The following is a 14004-nucleotide window of genomic DNA, read 5'->3' as shown; positions in this document are numbered from 1 at the left end:
AAGGCAGCCAACCAAATGGGAGAGGATATTTGTACACAACAACCCCGGTAAGGTGTTCATATCCAAACTATATAAAGAATTGACAAAGCTCAGCAACAAACAAGTGAACAATTCAATTAATAAATGGAGAGAGGACCTGAATAGACACTTCTCTTATGAAGACATACAAACAACAAATAAATATATGAAAAGATGCTTATCTTCACTAGCTATTAGAGAAATGCAAATCAAAACTCACAATGAGATACCACTTCACACCTGTGAGATTGGCTGTTATCAACAAGACAGGTAATAACAAGTGTTAGAGAGGCTGTGAAGAAAAAGGAACCCTCGTTCACTGCTGGTGGGAATGTAGACTGGTACAGCCATTATATAAGAAAGTATGGTGGTTCCTCAAAACATGAAGACTAGAACTACCATATGACCCAGCAATCCCTCTACTGGATATCTACCCAAAAAGCTTAAAAACATTGGTATGCAAAGACATGTGCACTCCTATGTTCATTGCAGCATTATTCGCAGTGGCCAAGACAACAACCAAAGTGTCCCTCGATAGAGGATTGGATAAAGAAGAAGTGATACATCTATACAATGGAATACTACTCAGCCATAAGAAATGATGACATATTACCATTTAGAACAAACATGGATGGACCTTGAGAATATTATATATACTAAGTAAAATAAGTAAATCAGAAAAAGCTAAGAACTATATGATTTCACACATAGGTGGGATATGAAAATGAGACTCATGGACACAGATAAAAGTGAAGTGGTTACCAGAGGGAGGAGGAAGTGGGAGAGGGGATGGGGAAAGGTAGTAAAGAGGGACAAATATATGGTGACAGAAAATTATTGGATTTTGGGTGATAGGCACACAACACAATCAAAAAATAAAATGCTATAGAGATGTTCACCTGAAAGCTATGTACTCTGGTTGATCAATGTCTCCCTGTTAAATTTAATTTTCTAAAAAAAAAAAAAGACATACCACCCGTCTCCTACCTCATATACACAAAATCTGAAGCCAACTTAGAGAAAAGGCATATAACAACTGAGAATCTATCCCAGAGAACCTCTTAGGAGATAAATGTGGACAACAGAAAATGAGAGGGGAGGAAAGAAAGAAAGATTTTATGTAAAAACTGAAAACAAAAATTGAAAAATAGTTCTATGAGGATAAACCGGATTAATCAAGGACTTCATTCTCCCTAAATGACCTGGAGGGGGCAGAGTTGAGCTGTGGTAAATCGGTGGGTTCCCCCTGGCGGCCAGAAATAGAATGGCCTCAGTGAAGGCAAAAGGGGAAGTTCGCTGGTCAAAATCGAACCCTTGAAGATGTTACCTTATCTAAAAAGGTAGAAGAGAACAAACAGACACATCAGAAATGTCTCTGGCCAAACCTTTCGAGTATGAAGCAAGGCAGAATGTGGTGAGCAACAAGCAGAGAAAAGTGGACCGTCGAGGAAGGACTAAGGAACCTCTGGTGGAGGCTGCGGACAGCGGGTTCCCTCCCTCACTGGACCCGTGGAGGATAGTCTAGTAAATCAGCTACAGATTTAATAGAATAAGTTAATGGAATTAGGGATAATTTGCTTTCCTTTATAAATTTATTTAATGTTAATATAATAATGAAATAAAAATAATGAGCCTGACCAGGCAGTGGCACAGTGGATAGAGCATCAGACTCGGATGCAGAGGACCCAGGTTTGAGACCCCGAGCTTGCCAGCTTAAGCGCGGGCTCATCTGGTTTGAGCAAAATCCCACCAGCTTGAACCCGAGGTCGCTGGCTCCAGCAAGGGGTTACTTGGTCTGCTGTAGCCCCACGGTCAAGGCACATAAGAGAAAGCAATCAATGAACAACTAGGGTGGTGCAACGCACAATGAAAAACTAATGATTGATGCTTCTCATCTCTCTTCATTCCTGTCTGTCTGTCCCTGTCTATCCCTCTCTCTGACTCACTCTCTGTTTCTGTAAAAAATTAATTAATTTTTAAAAAATTAAAAAAAAAACTGAAATATTAAAATGCTTTAAAAAAATAATGAAATGATACACTTTTTTGAAAAATAGAGAGGCCCGCCTGACCTAGGGTGGTGCAGTGGCTAGAGCAGATGTCTATCTGGATTGCTGAGGTCGCTGGTTCAAAATCCCCAGCTTGTCAGGGCAAGGCACACACAAGAAGCAACTACAAGTTGATGCTTCCTGCTCCTCCCCACCCTCCACCCCCCTGTTCCCATTGCCTTTCTCTCTCTTTCTCTCCTTTCTCTAAAATCCATAAACAAAATATTTTAAAAATTAAAATGAAGCCCTGGCCCGATAGCTCCATTGGTTGGAGCATTGTCCCAAGGCATGAAGGTTGCCAGTTCGATCCCTGGTCAGGGCACATGCACAAACAGATCAATGTTTCTGTCTCTCTTTCTCTTACTTTCTTGCTGAAATCAATAAATAAACATTAAAAACATACTGATAAAAATAATAAAATAAAATGAAATAAAGAGGCCTTGAACAGGTGGCTCAGTGGATAAAGTGTCATCCCAGAGTACCGAGGTTACAGGTTCAATCTTTGGTCAGGGCACCTACAAGAAGCAATCAATGAATGCACGACTAAACAGAACAACTAAATGGAATAATGAGTTGATGCTTTCTCTCTGTCTCCCTTCTTCTCTCCCTCCCTCATTCTCTCTCTCTCTCTTTCTCTCACACACACACACACACATCAATGGAAAATTTTTAAAAATAAAATAAGATAGGCCTGACCAGGTAGTGGCACAGTGGATAGAGTGTCAGACTGGGACACGGAGGACCCAGGTTCAAAAATCCAAGGTCACCAGCTTGAGCTTAAGGTCACTGGCTTGAGCAAAGGGTCACTCGGTCTGCTGTAGCCCCCCAGTCAAGGCACATATGAGAAAGCAATCAATGAACAACTAAGGTGCCATAACGAGGAATTGTTGCTTCTCATCTCTCTCCTTTCCTGTCTATCTGTCCCTCTCTCTGTCTCTTTCTGTCTCTGTCACACAAAAAAAATAAATATAAATAAATAAATAATAAAATAAGATAAAGAAACACAAGAGATCTTGTATCTGGACCTCTCACCCGAGGAAGAATGAGGCATAGGCTGGCTCTTTAAATAATTAAATGACTTTTGTTTCCTTAACCTCTCCCCCTTGATTGTTATACTAGCTTCCCTTTACCCTCTACTCTTTTTCCTCCGTCCTTTGTTCTTTTTCCCCATTTTTTTTTTGATAAATATGTCATACATAAAGAGAATAACGAATAATGCTCAGACGGACAGCATACGAAGTAGACCACCACCAGTACCAGGGGAGCAGCCTGGGTGCCCTCCTCTTTCTCCCAGAGGTGACCTAAACTTGGTATTTATCCTTCTCTTGATTTTCTTGAGAGTTACCACCTATGCAGATATGCTTAAACAATATATTGCTTAGTTTTGCATAGTTGTGAACTTGACATAAATAGAATCATATGGGTAGTATTCATGTTGCTCCTGCTTTCCCCCCCAAACATTACTTTTAAAACTTTTTTACTTATAGAAAAGGCCACAAATCATAAATGTGTAGTTTGATCATCAACAAATACACACAGCTCTTCATTCATTTTTTTATTTTTAAATATAAGTTTTGAGTGACCCTGGCCGGTTGGCTCAGCGGTAGAGCATCGGCCTGGCGTGCAGGAGTCCCAGGTTTGATTCCCAGCCAGGGCACACAGGAGAAGCGCCCATCTACTTCTCCACCCCTCCCCCTCTTCTTCCTCTCTGTCTCTTCCTATCCCATAGCCAGGGCTCCATTGGAGCAAAGTTGGCCCGGGTGCTGAGGATGGCTCCATGGCCTCCACCTCAAGTGCTAGAATGGCTCTGGTTGCAGCAGAGCAATGGCCCAGATGGGCAGAGCATCACCCCCTGGTGGACATATCGGGTGGATCCCAGTCAGAAGCATGCAGGAGTCTGTCTGCCTGTCTCCCCCCGACCCTTCTCACTTCAGAAAAAAAAATGTTAAAAAAAAAATATATATATAGGCCTGACCTGTGGTGGCGCAGTGGATAAAGCATCGACCTGGAAATGCTGAGGTTGCTGGTTCGAAACCCTGGGCTTGCCTGGTCAAGGCACATATGGGAGTTGATGCTTCCAGCTCCTCCCCTTTCTCTCTCTCTGTCTCCTCTCTCTCTCTCTCTCTCTCCCTCTCCTCTCTAAAATGAATAAATAAAAAATTTAAAATATATATATACACAGTATAAGTTTTGATACAAAGAATATACATAATATGTTATAAATCATTGTAATAAATTATTCACTCAACACCCAACTTGCACTTACACATATAATTTTTCCTATCACATTCCTCTCTACTATAGACTATGTTCCCTCAAATTCATAAGTGAAGCCCTAACCCTCAAAGTGACTGTATTTATTAACTATAGGAAGGTAATTAAGGTTAAAGTCCTAAGGGTGGGCTCTAATCTGATTCAAAGAGGAAGAGACACCAGAGGTCTCTGGGAGCAGACTCTAAGCCAGGGGTCCCCAAACTTTTTACACAGGGGGCCAGTTCACTGTCCCTCAGACCGTTGGAGGGCCAGACTATAAAAAAAAACTATGAATAAATCCCTATGCACACTGCACATATCTTATTTTAAAGTAAAAAAAACAGCCTGACCAGGCGGTGGCGCAGTGGATAGAGCGTCGGACTGGGATGCCGAGGACCCAGGTTCGAGACCCCGAGGTTGCCAGCTTGAACATGGGCTCATCTGGTTTGAGCAAAAGCTCACCAACTTGGACCCAAGGTTGCTGGCTCGAGCAAGGGGTTACTCGGTCTGCTGAAGGCCCACGGTCAAGGCACATATGAGAGAGCAATCAATGAACAACTAAGGTGTCGCAATGCGCAACAAAAAACTAATGATTGATGCTTCTCATCTCTCTCCATTCCTGTCTGTCTGTCCCTGTCTATCCCTCTCTCTGACTCTCTCTCTGTCTCTGTTAAAAATTAATTAATTAATTAATTAATTTAAAAAAATTAAAAAAAAAATTAAAGTAAAAAAACAAAACGGGAACAAATACAATATTTAAAATAAAGAACAAGTAAATTTAAATCAACAAACCTACCAGTATTTCAATGGGAACTATGCTCCTCTCACTGACCACCAATGAAAGAGGTGCCCCTTCCGGAAGTGTGATGGGGGCCGGATAAATGGCCTCAGGGGGCTGCATGTGGCCTGCGGGCCATAGTTTGGGGACCCCTGCTCTAAGGAAAGGCCACGTGAGGTCATAGCAGGAAAGCAGGAAGAGCTTTCACCAGAAACCAAGTCAGCGGACACCTTGTTCTTGGACTTTCAGCCTCTAGAACTGTGAGAAAATAAATTTCTGAAGTTAAGCCACCCAACGTGTGGTATTTTGTTATGGCAGCCTAATGTAGCCATTACTCTGAATACCTTAGCCTTTTTTCTTTTAAGATTTATTTCTAGATTTGACAGAGGGCAGAGGGAGCGAGATGTATCAACTCATAGTTGCTTCACTTTAGTTGCTTATTGTTTCCTTGTCCTTCGTGCCTCGACCAGGCAAGCCCAGGGCCAGCATTTCAGGTCGACGCCCCATCCACTGCATCACCACAGGTCAGGCCCTTAGCTTTTCTTTTCATATAGAAATCATGTAGGCCTGTGCAGTGGTGGCGCAGTGGTAGAGCGTCGACCTGGGACGCTGAGGACCCAGGTTCAAAACCCCAAGGTTGCCAGCTTGAGCGTGGGATCATAGACATGACCCCGTGATTGCTGCCTTGAGCGCAAGGTTGCTGGATTGAGCAAGGGGTCACAGCTGGAGCCCCCTGGTCAAGGAACGTACAAGAAGTAATCAATGAACAACTAAAATACTGCAACTATGGGTTGGTACTTCTCATCTCTATCTTTTTTTATCTGTCTGTTTCTCTGTTTCTATCCTCTCGCAAAAAAAAAAAAAAAAAAAAACACAATAAAAAAATCATGTAGTGTTTTCTCACACATATATTTTTGCTTCTTTTTTGAGATTCAGGATTCACAGAATTGAATCACACACATAGTCTTCAGGACCTTCTCCTTTTCACTCAACATTGTGTGTTAGGATTTAGAAACGCTGCCTGTAGCTACAGCTCCCTTTCACCCATAGAGCATACTGCATGTGATCCATCTTCCTGTCATACGGATCATTTCCAGTGGGTTTTAAAAAGTGATTTCTAGGCCCTGGCCAGTTGGCTCAATGGTAGAGCGTCGGCCTGGCGTGTAGAAGTCCCGGGTTCGATTCCCGGCCAGGGCACACAGGAGAAGCGCCCATCTGCTTCTCCACCCCTCCCCCTCTCCTTCCTCTCTCTCTCTCTCTTCCCCTCCCGCAGCAAGGCTCCATTGGAGCAAAGATGGCCCGGGCGCTGGGGATGACTCCTTGGCCTCTGCCCCAGGCGCTAGAGTGGCTCTGGTGGCGACAGAGCGACGCCCCGGAGGGGCAGAGCATCGCCCCCTGGTGGGCAGAGCCTCGCCCCTGGTGGGCGTGCCGGGTGGATCCCAGTCGGGCGCATGCGGGAGTCTGTCTGACTATCTCTCCCCGTTTCCAGCTTCAGAAAAGAAAAAAAAAAAAAAAAAATATATATATATATATATATATATATATATATATATATATATATATATATATATATATATATAAAGTGATTTCTAGCCCTGGCCGGATAGCTCATTTGATTAGAGCATCGTCCTGAATCACAGAGGTTGCCAGTTTGATCCCCGGGAACAGGTCCATGTTCTCCTCTCTTTCTCTCTCTCTCTTTCTCAGCAATAAATAAAAATGTTAAAAATAATAAAAAATGATTTCTAATGTTGCTTTTATGAACAGAGCTACATGCACTATTTTATATATCTCGTGCTGGGCAGTCGTTTCTCCGGGGTATAAGCCCAAGGGCGGAGCTGCTGAGAAACAGGGAATGTGAACCTCATCTTTATGGGGTAATGCCGAAACATTTGCTAAGGTCATCAGCCCAGTTAGGACTCCCACTAGCAGTGAATATATGATCCACAGCCTCTCCAGCTCTTACTATTGAATCAGATTTTTTTTTAAGATTTTATTTATTCATTTTAGAGAGGGAGGAAAGAGAGAAAAAGAGAGAGGAGGAGGAGCAGGAAGCATGAACTTCCATATGTGCCTTGACCAGGCAAGCCACGGTTTTGAACCGGCATCCTCAGCGTCCCAGGTCGACACTTGATCCACTGTGCCACCACAGGTCAGACTGAATCAGATTTCTTAATGTTTGTTTCCTTGGTTTTAATTGTGGCCTTAATTTGCATTTCCCTGGTCACTAATGAGTTTGTGTATCTTTTCATAAATTTATTTGTCATTTGTGCTTCCTCTGCAAAATGTATGTACTAGTCTTTGCCCATTTAAAAAAACTGTGTTTTTGAGCGAGAAACTGGAAGAGAGAGAGATGAGAAGCATCAACTTGTAGTTGCCTCACTTTAGTGGTTCATTGATTGCTTCTTTATATATGTCTTGACCCAGGGGGCTCAAGCCTAGCCAGTGACCCCCTTGCTCAAGCCAGCGACCTTGGGATCATGTTGATGATGCTATGCTCAAGACAGTGAGCTCACGCTGGCAACCTCGGGTTTTCAAACCTGGGTCCTCAGGGTCCCAGGCCGATGCACTATCCACTGTGCCATCAGCTGGTCAGGCTTGACCTTAACTTCTAAATGATTCACCATTAAATATCATGGTTGCTGTAGTTTTTTAGCAGATGCCCTACTAGATTAAAGAAGTTTCCTTCTACTCCTATTTTTCAAAAAGTATATTCTCATAAATAGAATCTGAATTTTATAGAAGGCTTATTCAACCTCTATTAAGATAATCATATGGCCTGACCAGGTGGTGGCACAGTGGATAGAGCGTCGGCCTGAGATGCTGAGGACCCAGGTTCAAAACCCCAAGGTCGCCAGCTTGAGTGCAGGCTCACCCACTTGAGTTCGGGGTCACCAACTTGAGCATGGAATCATAGACATGACCCAATGGTCACTGGTTTGAACCCAAAGGCATTGGCTTGAAGTCCAAGGTCGCTGGCTTGAGCAAGGGGTCACTGGCTCGGCTGGAGCCCCCCAGTCAAGACACATATAAGAAAGCAATCAAGCCTGACCTGTGGTGGCACAGTGGATAAAGCGTCGACCTGGAAATGCTGAGGTCTCCGGTTCAAAACCCTGGGCTTGCCTGGTCAAGGCACATATGGGAGTTGATGCTTCCAGCTTCTCCCCCCTTCTCTCTCTCTGTCTCTCTCTCCTCTCTAAAAATGAATAAATAAATAAAATAAATTAAAAAAAATAAAAATAAAGAAAGCAATCAAGGCCCTGGCCGGTTGGCTCAGTGGTAGAGCATCGGTCTGGTGTGCAGGAGTCCCAGGTTCGATTCCCGGCCAGGGCACACAGGAGAAGCGCCCATCTGCTTCTCCACCCCTCCCCCTCTCCTTCCTCTCTGTCTCTCTTGCCCCTCCCGCAGCCAAGGCTCCATTGGAGCAAAGTTTGCCCGGGCGCTGCGGATGGCTCTGTGGCCTCTGCCTCAGGCACTAGAATGGCTCTGGATGCAACAGAGCGACGCCCCAGATGGGCAGAGCATCTCCCCCTGGTGGGCATGCCAGGTGGATCCTGGTCAGGTACATGCGGGAGTCTGTCTGACTGCCTCCTCGTTTCCAACTTCAGAAAAATACAAAAAATAAAAAAAAAAGAAAGCAATCAATGAACAACTAAGGGGCTGCAACTATGAGTTGATGCTTCTCATCTCTCTCCTTCCCTTCCTGTTTGTTTGTCCCTGTCTGTCCCTCTCTCAATCTCTCGGTTAAAAAGAAATAATCATATGGATTTTGCCCTTTTTCTCTTTTTTTGTGTGTGTGGCAGAGACAGAGAGAGTCAGAGAGAGGGACAGATAGAGACAGACAGACAGGAAGGGAGAGAGATGAGAAACATCAATTCTTTATTGCGGCTCCTTAGTTGTTCATTGATTGATTTCTCATATGTGCCTTGACCAGGGGCTACAACAGACAGAGTGACCCTTGCTCAAGCCAGCAACCTTGGGTCCAAGCTGGTGAGTCTTGCTCAAACCTAATGAGTCCGCGCTCAAGCTGGCGACCTCGGGGTCTCGAACCTGGGTCCACCACATCCCAGTCCGTTGCTCTATCCACTGCGGCACTGCCTGGTCAGGCTCCCCTTTATCTCTTAATGTGATAAATTGAATCAGTCATTTTTCCAAAGTCAGGCTATTCAGTTCTTCCTAGAATAAACTCTGGTATATTATTGTTTTACCCTCTTCCAGATTTGGTCTACTAACATAACAGGTGTTGTACCATCTCATCGCTTTTTCTAAACCCTGCCCACAGCTTTGTAAATAACTCTTGTATTAAGCTCTTCTCAAATTATCCAGTTTGAGTGCACCATCTGTTTCCTGCCAGGTTCCTGACTGATACAGTGTGTTTGATTAATGGGTATTAGTTCACACTAGTTGGAGCATGAAGTGTGTGTGAGGAAACAGTGAAACATCATGTAGGAACAGGAGGCTGAGAGCAGATGGTGGTGGAGCTTGTCTTGCGGGCCAGGGAGTCCAGCAGACCGTGGGAACCTCAGAAGGCTTTAGACCAGGAGTGACATGCTTTATAAAAACTAATTCGGTAGCTGCATGCAAAATGGTTTAGAAATTAGAGATGGGGAGACAGGTTAGATGATTGCAATTACTATTACAGGAAGATAATATTTTATAACTATCAGATTGGCAAAGATCCAAAAACTTGATAGCATGATGTGTGGATTAGGATGTGGAGAAATAGCACTCTCAGACATTGCTAGTGTGTGTGTAAATTCTTTGGAAGCCACTTTGATAAGATCTATCAGTGTTGTAAATGTTCATTATCTATGGACTGAACAATTCCACTTCTAGAAACTTAGCCTACAGATCATATTGCATGCATACTATATAATTTATGTATAGGGATATTCATTGTAGTGTTTTTCTAATGGTTAAAGATTGGAAACAAATGTTCAGCACAGACTGGTTGAGTAAGTATGGCACATTTCTTGTAACAGAATACTATGCAGCAGTTACAGAGAATGAGAGGACTCTGTGTACTTATATGGGAAGATCTCCAATATACAGCAAGTCCTCAAATTAATGTCCTTTCATTCAAAGTCATAACATTTTGACCCTGGCCAGTTGGCTTAGTAGTAGAGCATCAGCACAGCATGTGGATGTCCCAGATTCGATTCCCAGTCAGGGCACACAGGAGAAGCCACCATCTGCTTCTCCACCCCTCCCCCTCTCCTCCCTCCCTCTCTCTCTCTCTCTCTCTCTCTCTCTCTCTCTCTTCCCTTCATGCAGCCATGCTTGATTGGTCTGAGTGCATCAGCCCTGGGCACTGAGGATGGCTCCGTGGAGCCTCCACCCCAGATGCTAAAAATAGCTCGATTGCAAGAATGGCCCCAGATGGGCAGAGCATCGGCCTCAGACGGGGGTTGTCGGGTGGATCCAGTTGGGGCACATGCAAGAGTCTGTCTCTCTATCTCCCCTCCTTTCACTTGGAGGAGGAGGAAGAGAAGAAGAAGAAGAAGAAGAAGAAGAAGAAGAAGAAGAAGAAGAAGAAGAAGAAGAAGAAGAGGAGGAGGAGGAGGAGGAGGAGGAGGAGGAGGAGGAGGAGGAGGAGGGGAGGAGGAGGAGGAGGAAGAGGAGGAGGAGGAGGAGGAGGAGGAGGAGGAAGAAGAAGAAGAAGGAGGAGGAGGAGGAGGAGGAGGAGGAGGAGGAGGAGGAGGAGGAGAAGGAGAAATCATAACATTTTAGCATTGCTGGGATGCCATAGGAACTAAACTCTTGTTTATATCAATTATCCCATGGTAAAATTGGTTTCATTATCCATCATTTTGCTTAAAGTTGTAGAGCCTATTGATGTTAAGTGAGGACTTACTGTACTGTGAGTGAAAAAAACAAGGTGCCTAATTGTATATAAAGTAGGCTTCTTTTTGGCTGGAAGGAGAAAAGATATTTTGTACTTAAGTTTGTAAATGCATAGGCCAGAAGAATACAAAAGAAATAGTTGCTTTCAGAAGAGACCTGAATGGCTGGGATCACAGGAAGGAGGGAGATTTACTTTTTATGCTAATCTCTTTGTACCTGTGCGTGAATTATCTGTTTAAAAGAATCCACTGCACTATCATCTTAGAATCAAACCTTTAACATGATATCAGTTGTAACAATTTGATTATGGATAGCTTTTTTGGTGAAACAAACACAACCAAAGGCATTCAAGTAAACAAATAAAATCTTTATAATAAAAGTACTTGAATTGCTGAACAGAATATTGAGCTTGGTTACCAGGTGAGTAAAAGGCCTTGAATTGTCTGTCTTGCTTGGTTTTGGTCAGTTCTTTTTTATTATTATTCCTTTTTTTTTTTTTGACAGAGGCAGACACAGAGAGAGACAGATAGGGACAGACAGACCAGAAGGGAGAGAGATGAGGAGCATCAGTTCTTCGTTGCAGCACTTTAGTTGTTCATTTCTCATATGTGCCTTGACTGGGGGGTTTCAGCAGACCGAGTGACCCCTTGCTCAAGCTGGCGACCTTGGGTACAAGCTGGTGAGCTTTGCTCAAACCAGATAAGCCCACTCTCAAGCTGGTGACCTCGGGGTTTCGAACCTGGGTCCTCCACATCCCAGTCTGACGCTCTATCCACAGCACGACCCCCTGGTCAGGCTTGGTCAGTTCCTAAAGTTCAGGGTAAGTACAGTATGTGAAAAGTTGGAAGGAAGGCCTTTGAATAACTCCTTCCTTCTGTGACGCTGCTGCTCTGAGTAGGTAGTAGGCAGGAATGTCTCCCAGGGATTTCAAACCCTGGGTTGGTGGTCAGTATAGATGTTTTACTTATGGCCCCTCTAACCTGGACAGGTTATAATAGAACACTACCTTATCAGAGTTCTCAGAACTTCTCTATTATGATTGTTCATTCATCTGATCTTCAACAAGAACGGAACTTCCCGAAAGGAGAAGCATGTGCTCACGTTGTTTACCATTGTGTTCTTAGCGTCCAGCTCTGAACAGGTGCATGGTAAATGCTAACATATTTGGTCAGTTAAATTGAGCGTGGCTTTCTGTGTCATATTGTCCCTGCCCTTCTTGAAACTTAAAGCTGGGTCAATAATTGACCTGCATCGTAATTGTTTTTTGTTTGTTTGTTTGTTTGTATTTTTTCTGAAGCTGGAAACGGGGAAGCAGTCAGACAGACTCCCACATGCACCCGACCGGGATCCACCCGGCACGCCCACCAGGGGGCGATGCTCTGCCCACCGGGGGTATCGCTCTGTTGTGACCAGAGCTAGTCTAGTGCCTGAGGCAGAGGCCATGGAGCCATCCCCAGCGCCCGAGACATCTTTTCTCCAATGGAGCCTTGGCTGTGGGAGGGTAAGAGAAAGAGAGGAAGGAGAGCCTGACCTGTGGTGGCGCAGTGGATAAAGCATCGACCTGGAAATGCTGAGGTCGCCGGTTCGAAACCCTGGGCTTGCCTGGTCAAGGCACATGGGAGTTGATGCTTTCAGTTCCTCCCCCCTTCTCTCTCCCTCTCTCTCTCCTCTCTAAAAATGAATAAATAAAATTAAAAGAAAAAAAAAAAAGAGAGAGGAAGGAGAGGGGGAGGGGTAGAGAAGCAGATGGGCGCTTCTCCTGTGTGCCCTGGCAGGGAATCGAACCCGGGACTTCCGCACGCCAGGCCAACGCTCTACCACTGAGCCAACCGGCCAGGGCCCCTCATCGTAATTGTAATGGCCACGCCAGTTTATTTTCTCTCTCTTTTTTTTTTTTTCGAAATACCGTTTACTTCACTAAAATCTGGAGACAGGAAAAAGGTGTGTGAATGCCTGGGACAAGCCTAGGAGTGTACATTGACAACGGCGACATACAAGGCCAGGGTGCTGAGGGCCAGCAGCCCAGTCACTACTGCTCGGGCCAGAAGTGTCATCCAGCTGCCCAGGGAACAAAGGTGGACGATGGTCTCCATGACAAAGGCCTTATAGACGCTGAGGAACATCAGCAGGAGGACAGCTGGCCGGAAAGTGTGGTAGAGGTCATAGCGTGTTATCATCCACACTTGGGCAGATGTGACGATGTAATGAACCAGACTGATGTTGGAGTCAATGCTCATCTGAATGTATTTCCAGTCAAATTCAATGCCCCGGGCTCCAACCCAGAGTGGGATGCAACGGGACATAATGAGCTCCGCGGTGGCCCAGCCCATGGCAGCAACCATGATCTTGTACTCCCCTTTGCCGGCATTTCGGGACATGACAAGGTTTAGGCCTACTAGGTCTGCCACATCCACGCTGGCCTTCATGAATTCCCCAATGAAGTCATAGATGCCGCCTTCCCAGGTGGGAAAGAAAGTGGCCAGGAACAACATCTTGCACAGCTGAACGAAGAGGTAGGTGACCCCAGCCTGGACACACTTCCAGAAGGCGTTGTACTCGGACAGGCCGCTGCACTTGTAGGTGATGAAGTAGGGGAAGTAGGCCAGGGCGAAGCAGTTCCCAAAGTGAAACAAGGTCATAGCGCCGGGCCCGCCGGAGCGCAAGTCCCTACCTCGCCCTCCTGGCGCCCGAGCCCGGGCCTGGCGCCCCTGCCTCCCATTCTCTCTTTTTTTTTAGTGATTTGAGAGAGAGACAGGAAGGGAGAGAAGGGGAGGAGAGAGATGAGAAGCATCAACTCGTAGTTGTTTCACTTTAGTTGTTCATCGATTGTTTCTCATACATGCCTTGACAGGGGTGGGGTGGGGGGATTCAAGCGGAGCCAGTGACCTTGGGGTCACATCAATGATCCTGTGCTTAAGCCAGCAACTTTGGGGTTTTGAACCAGGTACCTCTGCATCTGCAGTTGATGCTCTATCCACTGCACCACCACCCATCAGCCCAATTTATTTCCTTTATAAGAAATACTCAAGCCCTGGCTGGATAGCTTTGTTGGTTGGAACATCATCC

The 14004-nt window shown here is 45.0% G+C and overlaps 1 pseudogene; it reads right to left on the bottom strand.

Moving 5' to 3' along the window:
* Positions 1 to 12832: 12832 nt before the first annotated feature.
* On the bottom strand, positions 12833 to 13648 carry LOC136389573 (BOS complex subunit TMEM147 pseudogene; annotated as a pseudogene).
* Between the last annotated feature and the right edge of the window lie 356 nt (positions 13649 to 14004).

Source organism: Saccopteryx leptura, chromosome 1 (genome assembly GCF_036850995.1).
Source record: "Saccopteryx leptura isolate mSacLep1 chromosome 1, mSacLep1_pri_phased_curated, whole genome shotgun sequence".
In the NCBI taxonomy this organism is placed as follows: Eukaryota; Metazoa; Chordata; class Mammalia; order Chiroptera; family Emballonuridae; genus Saccopteryx; species Saccopteryx leptura.
This window is presented reverse-complemented; position numbering and strand designations above follow the sequence as displayed.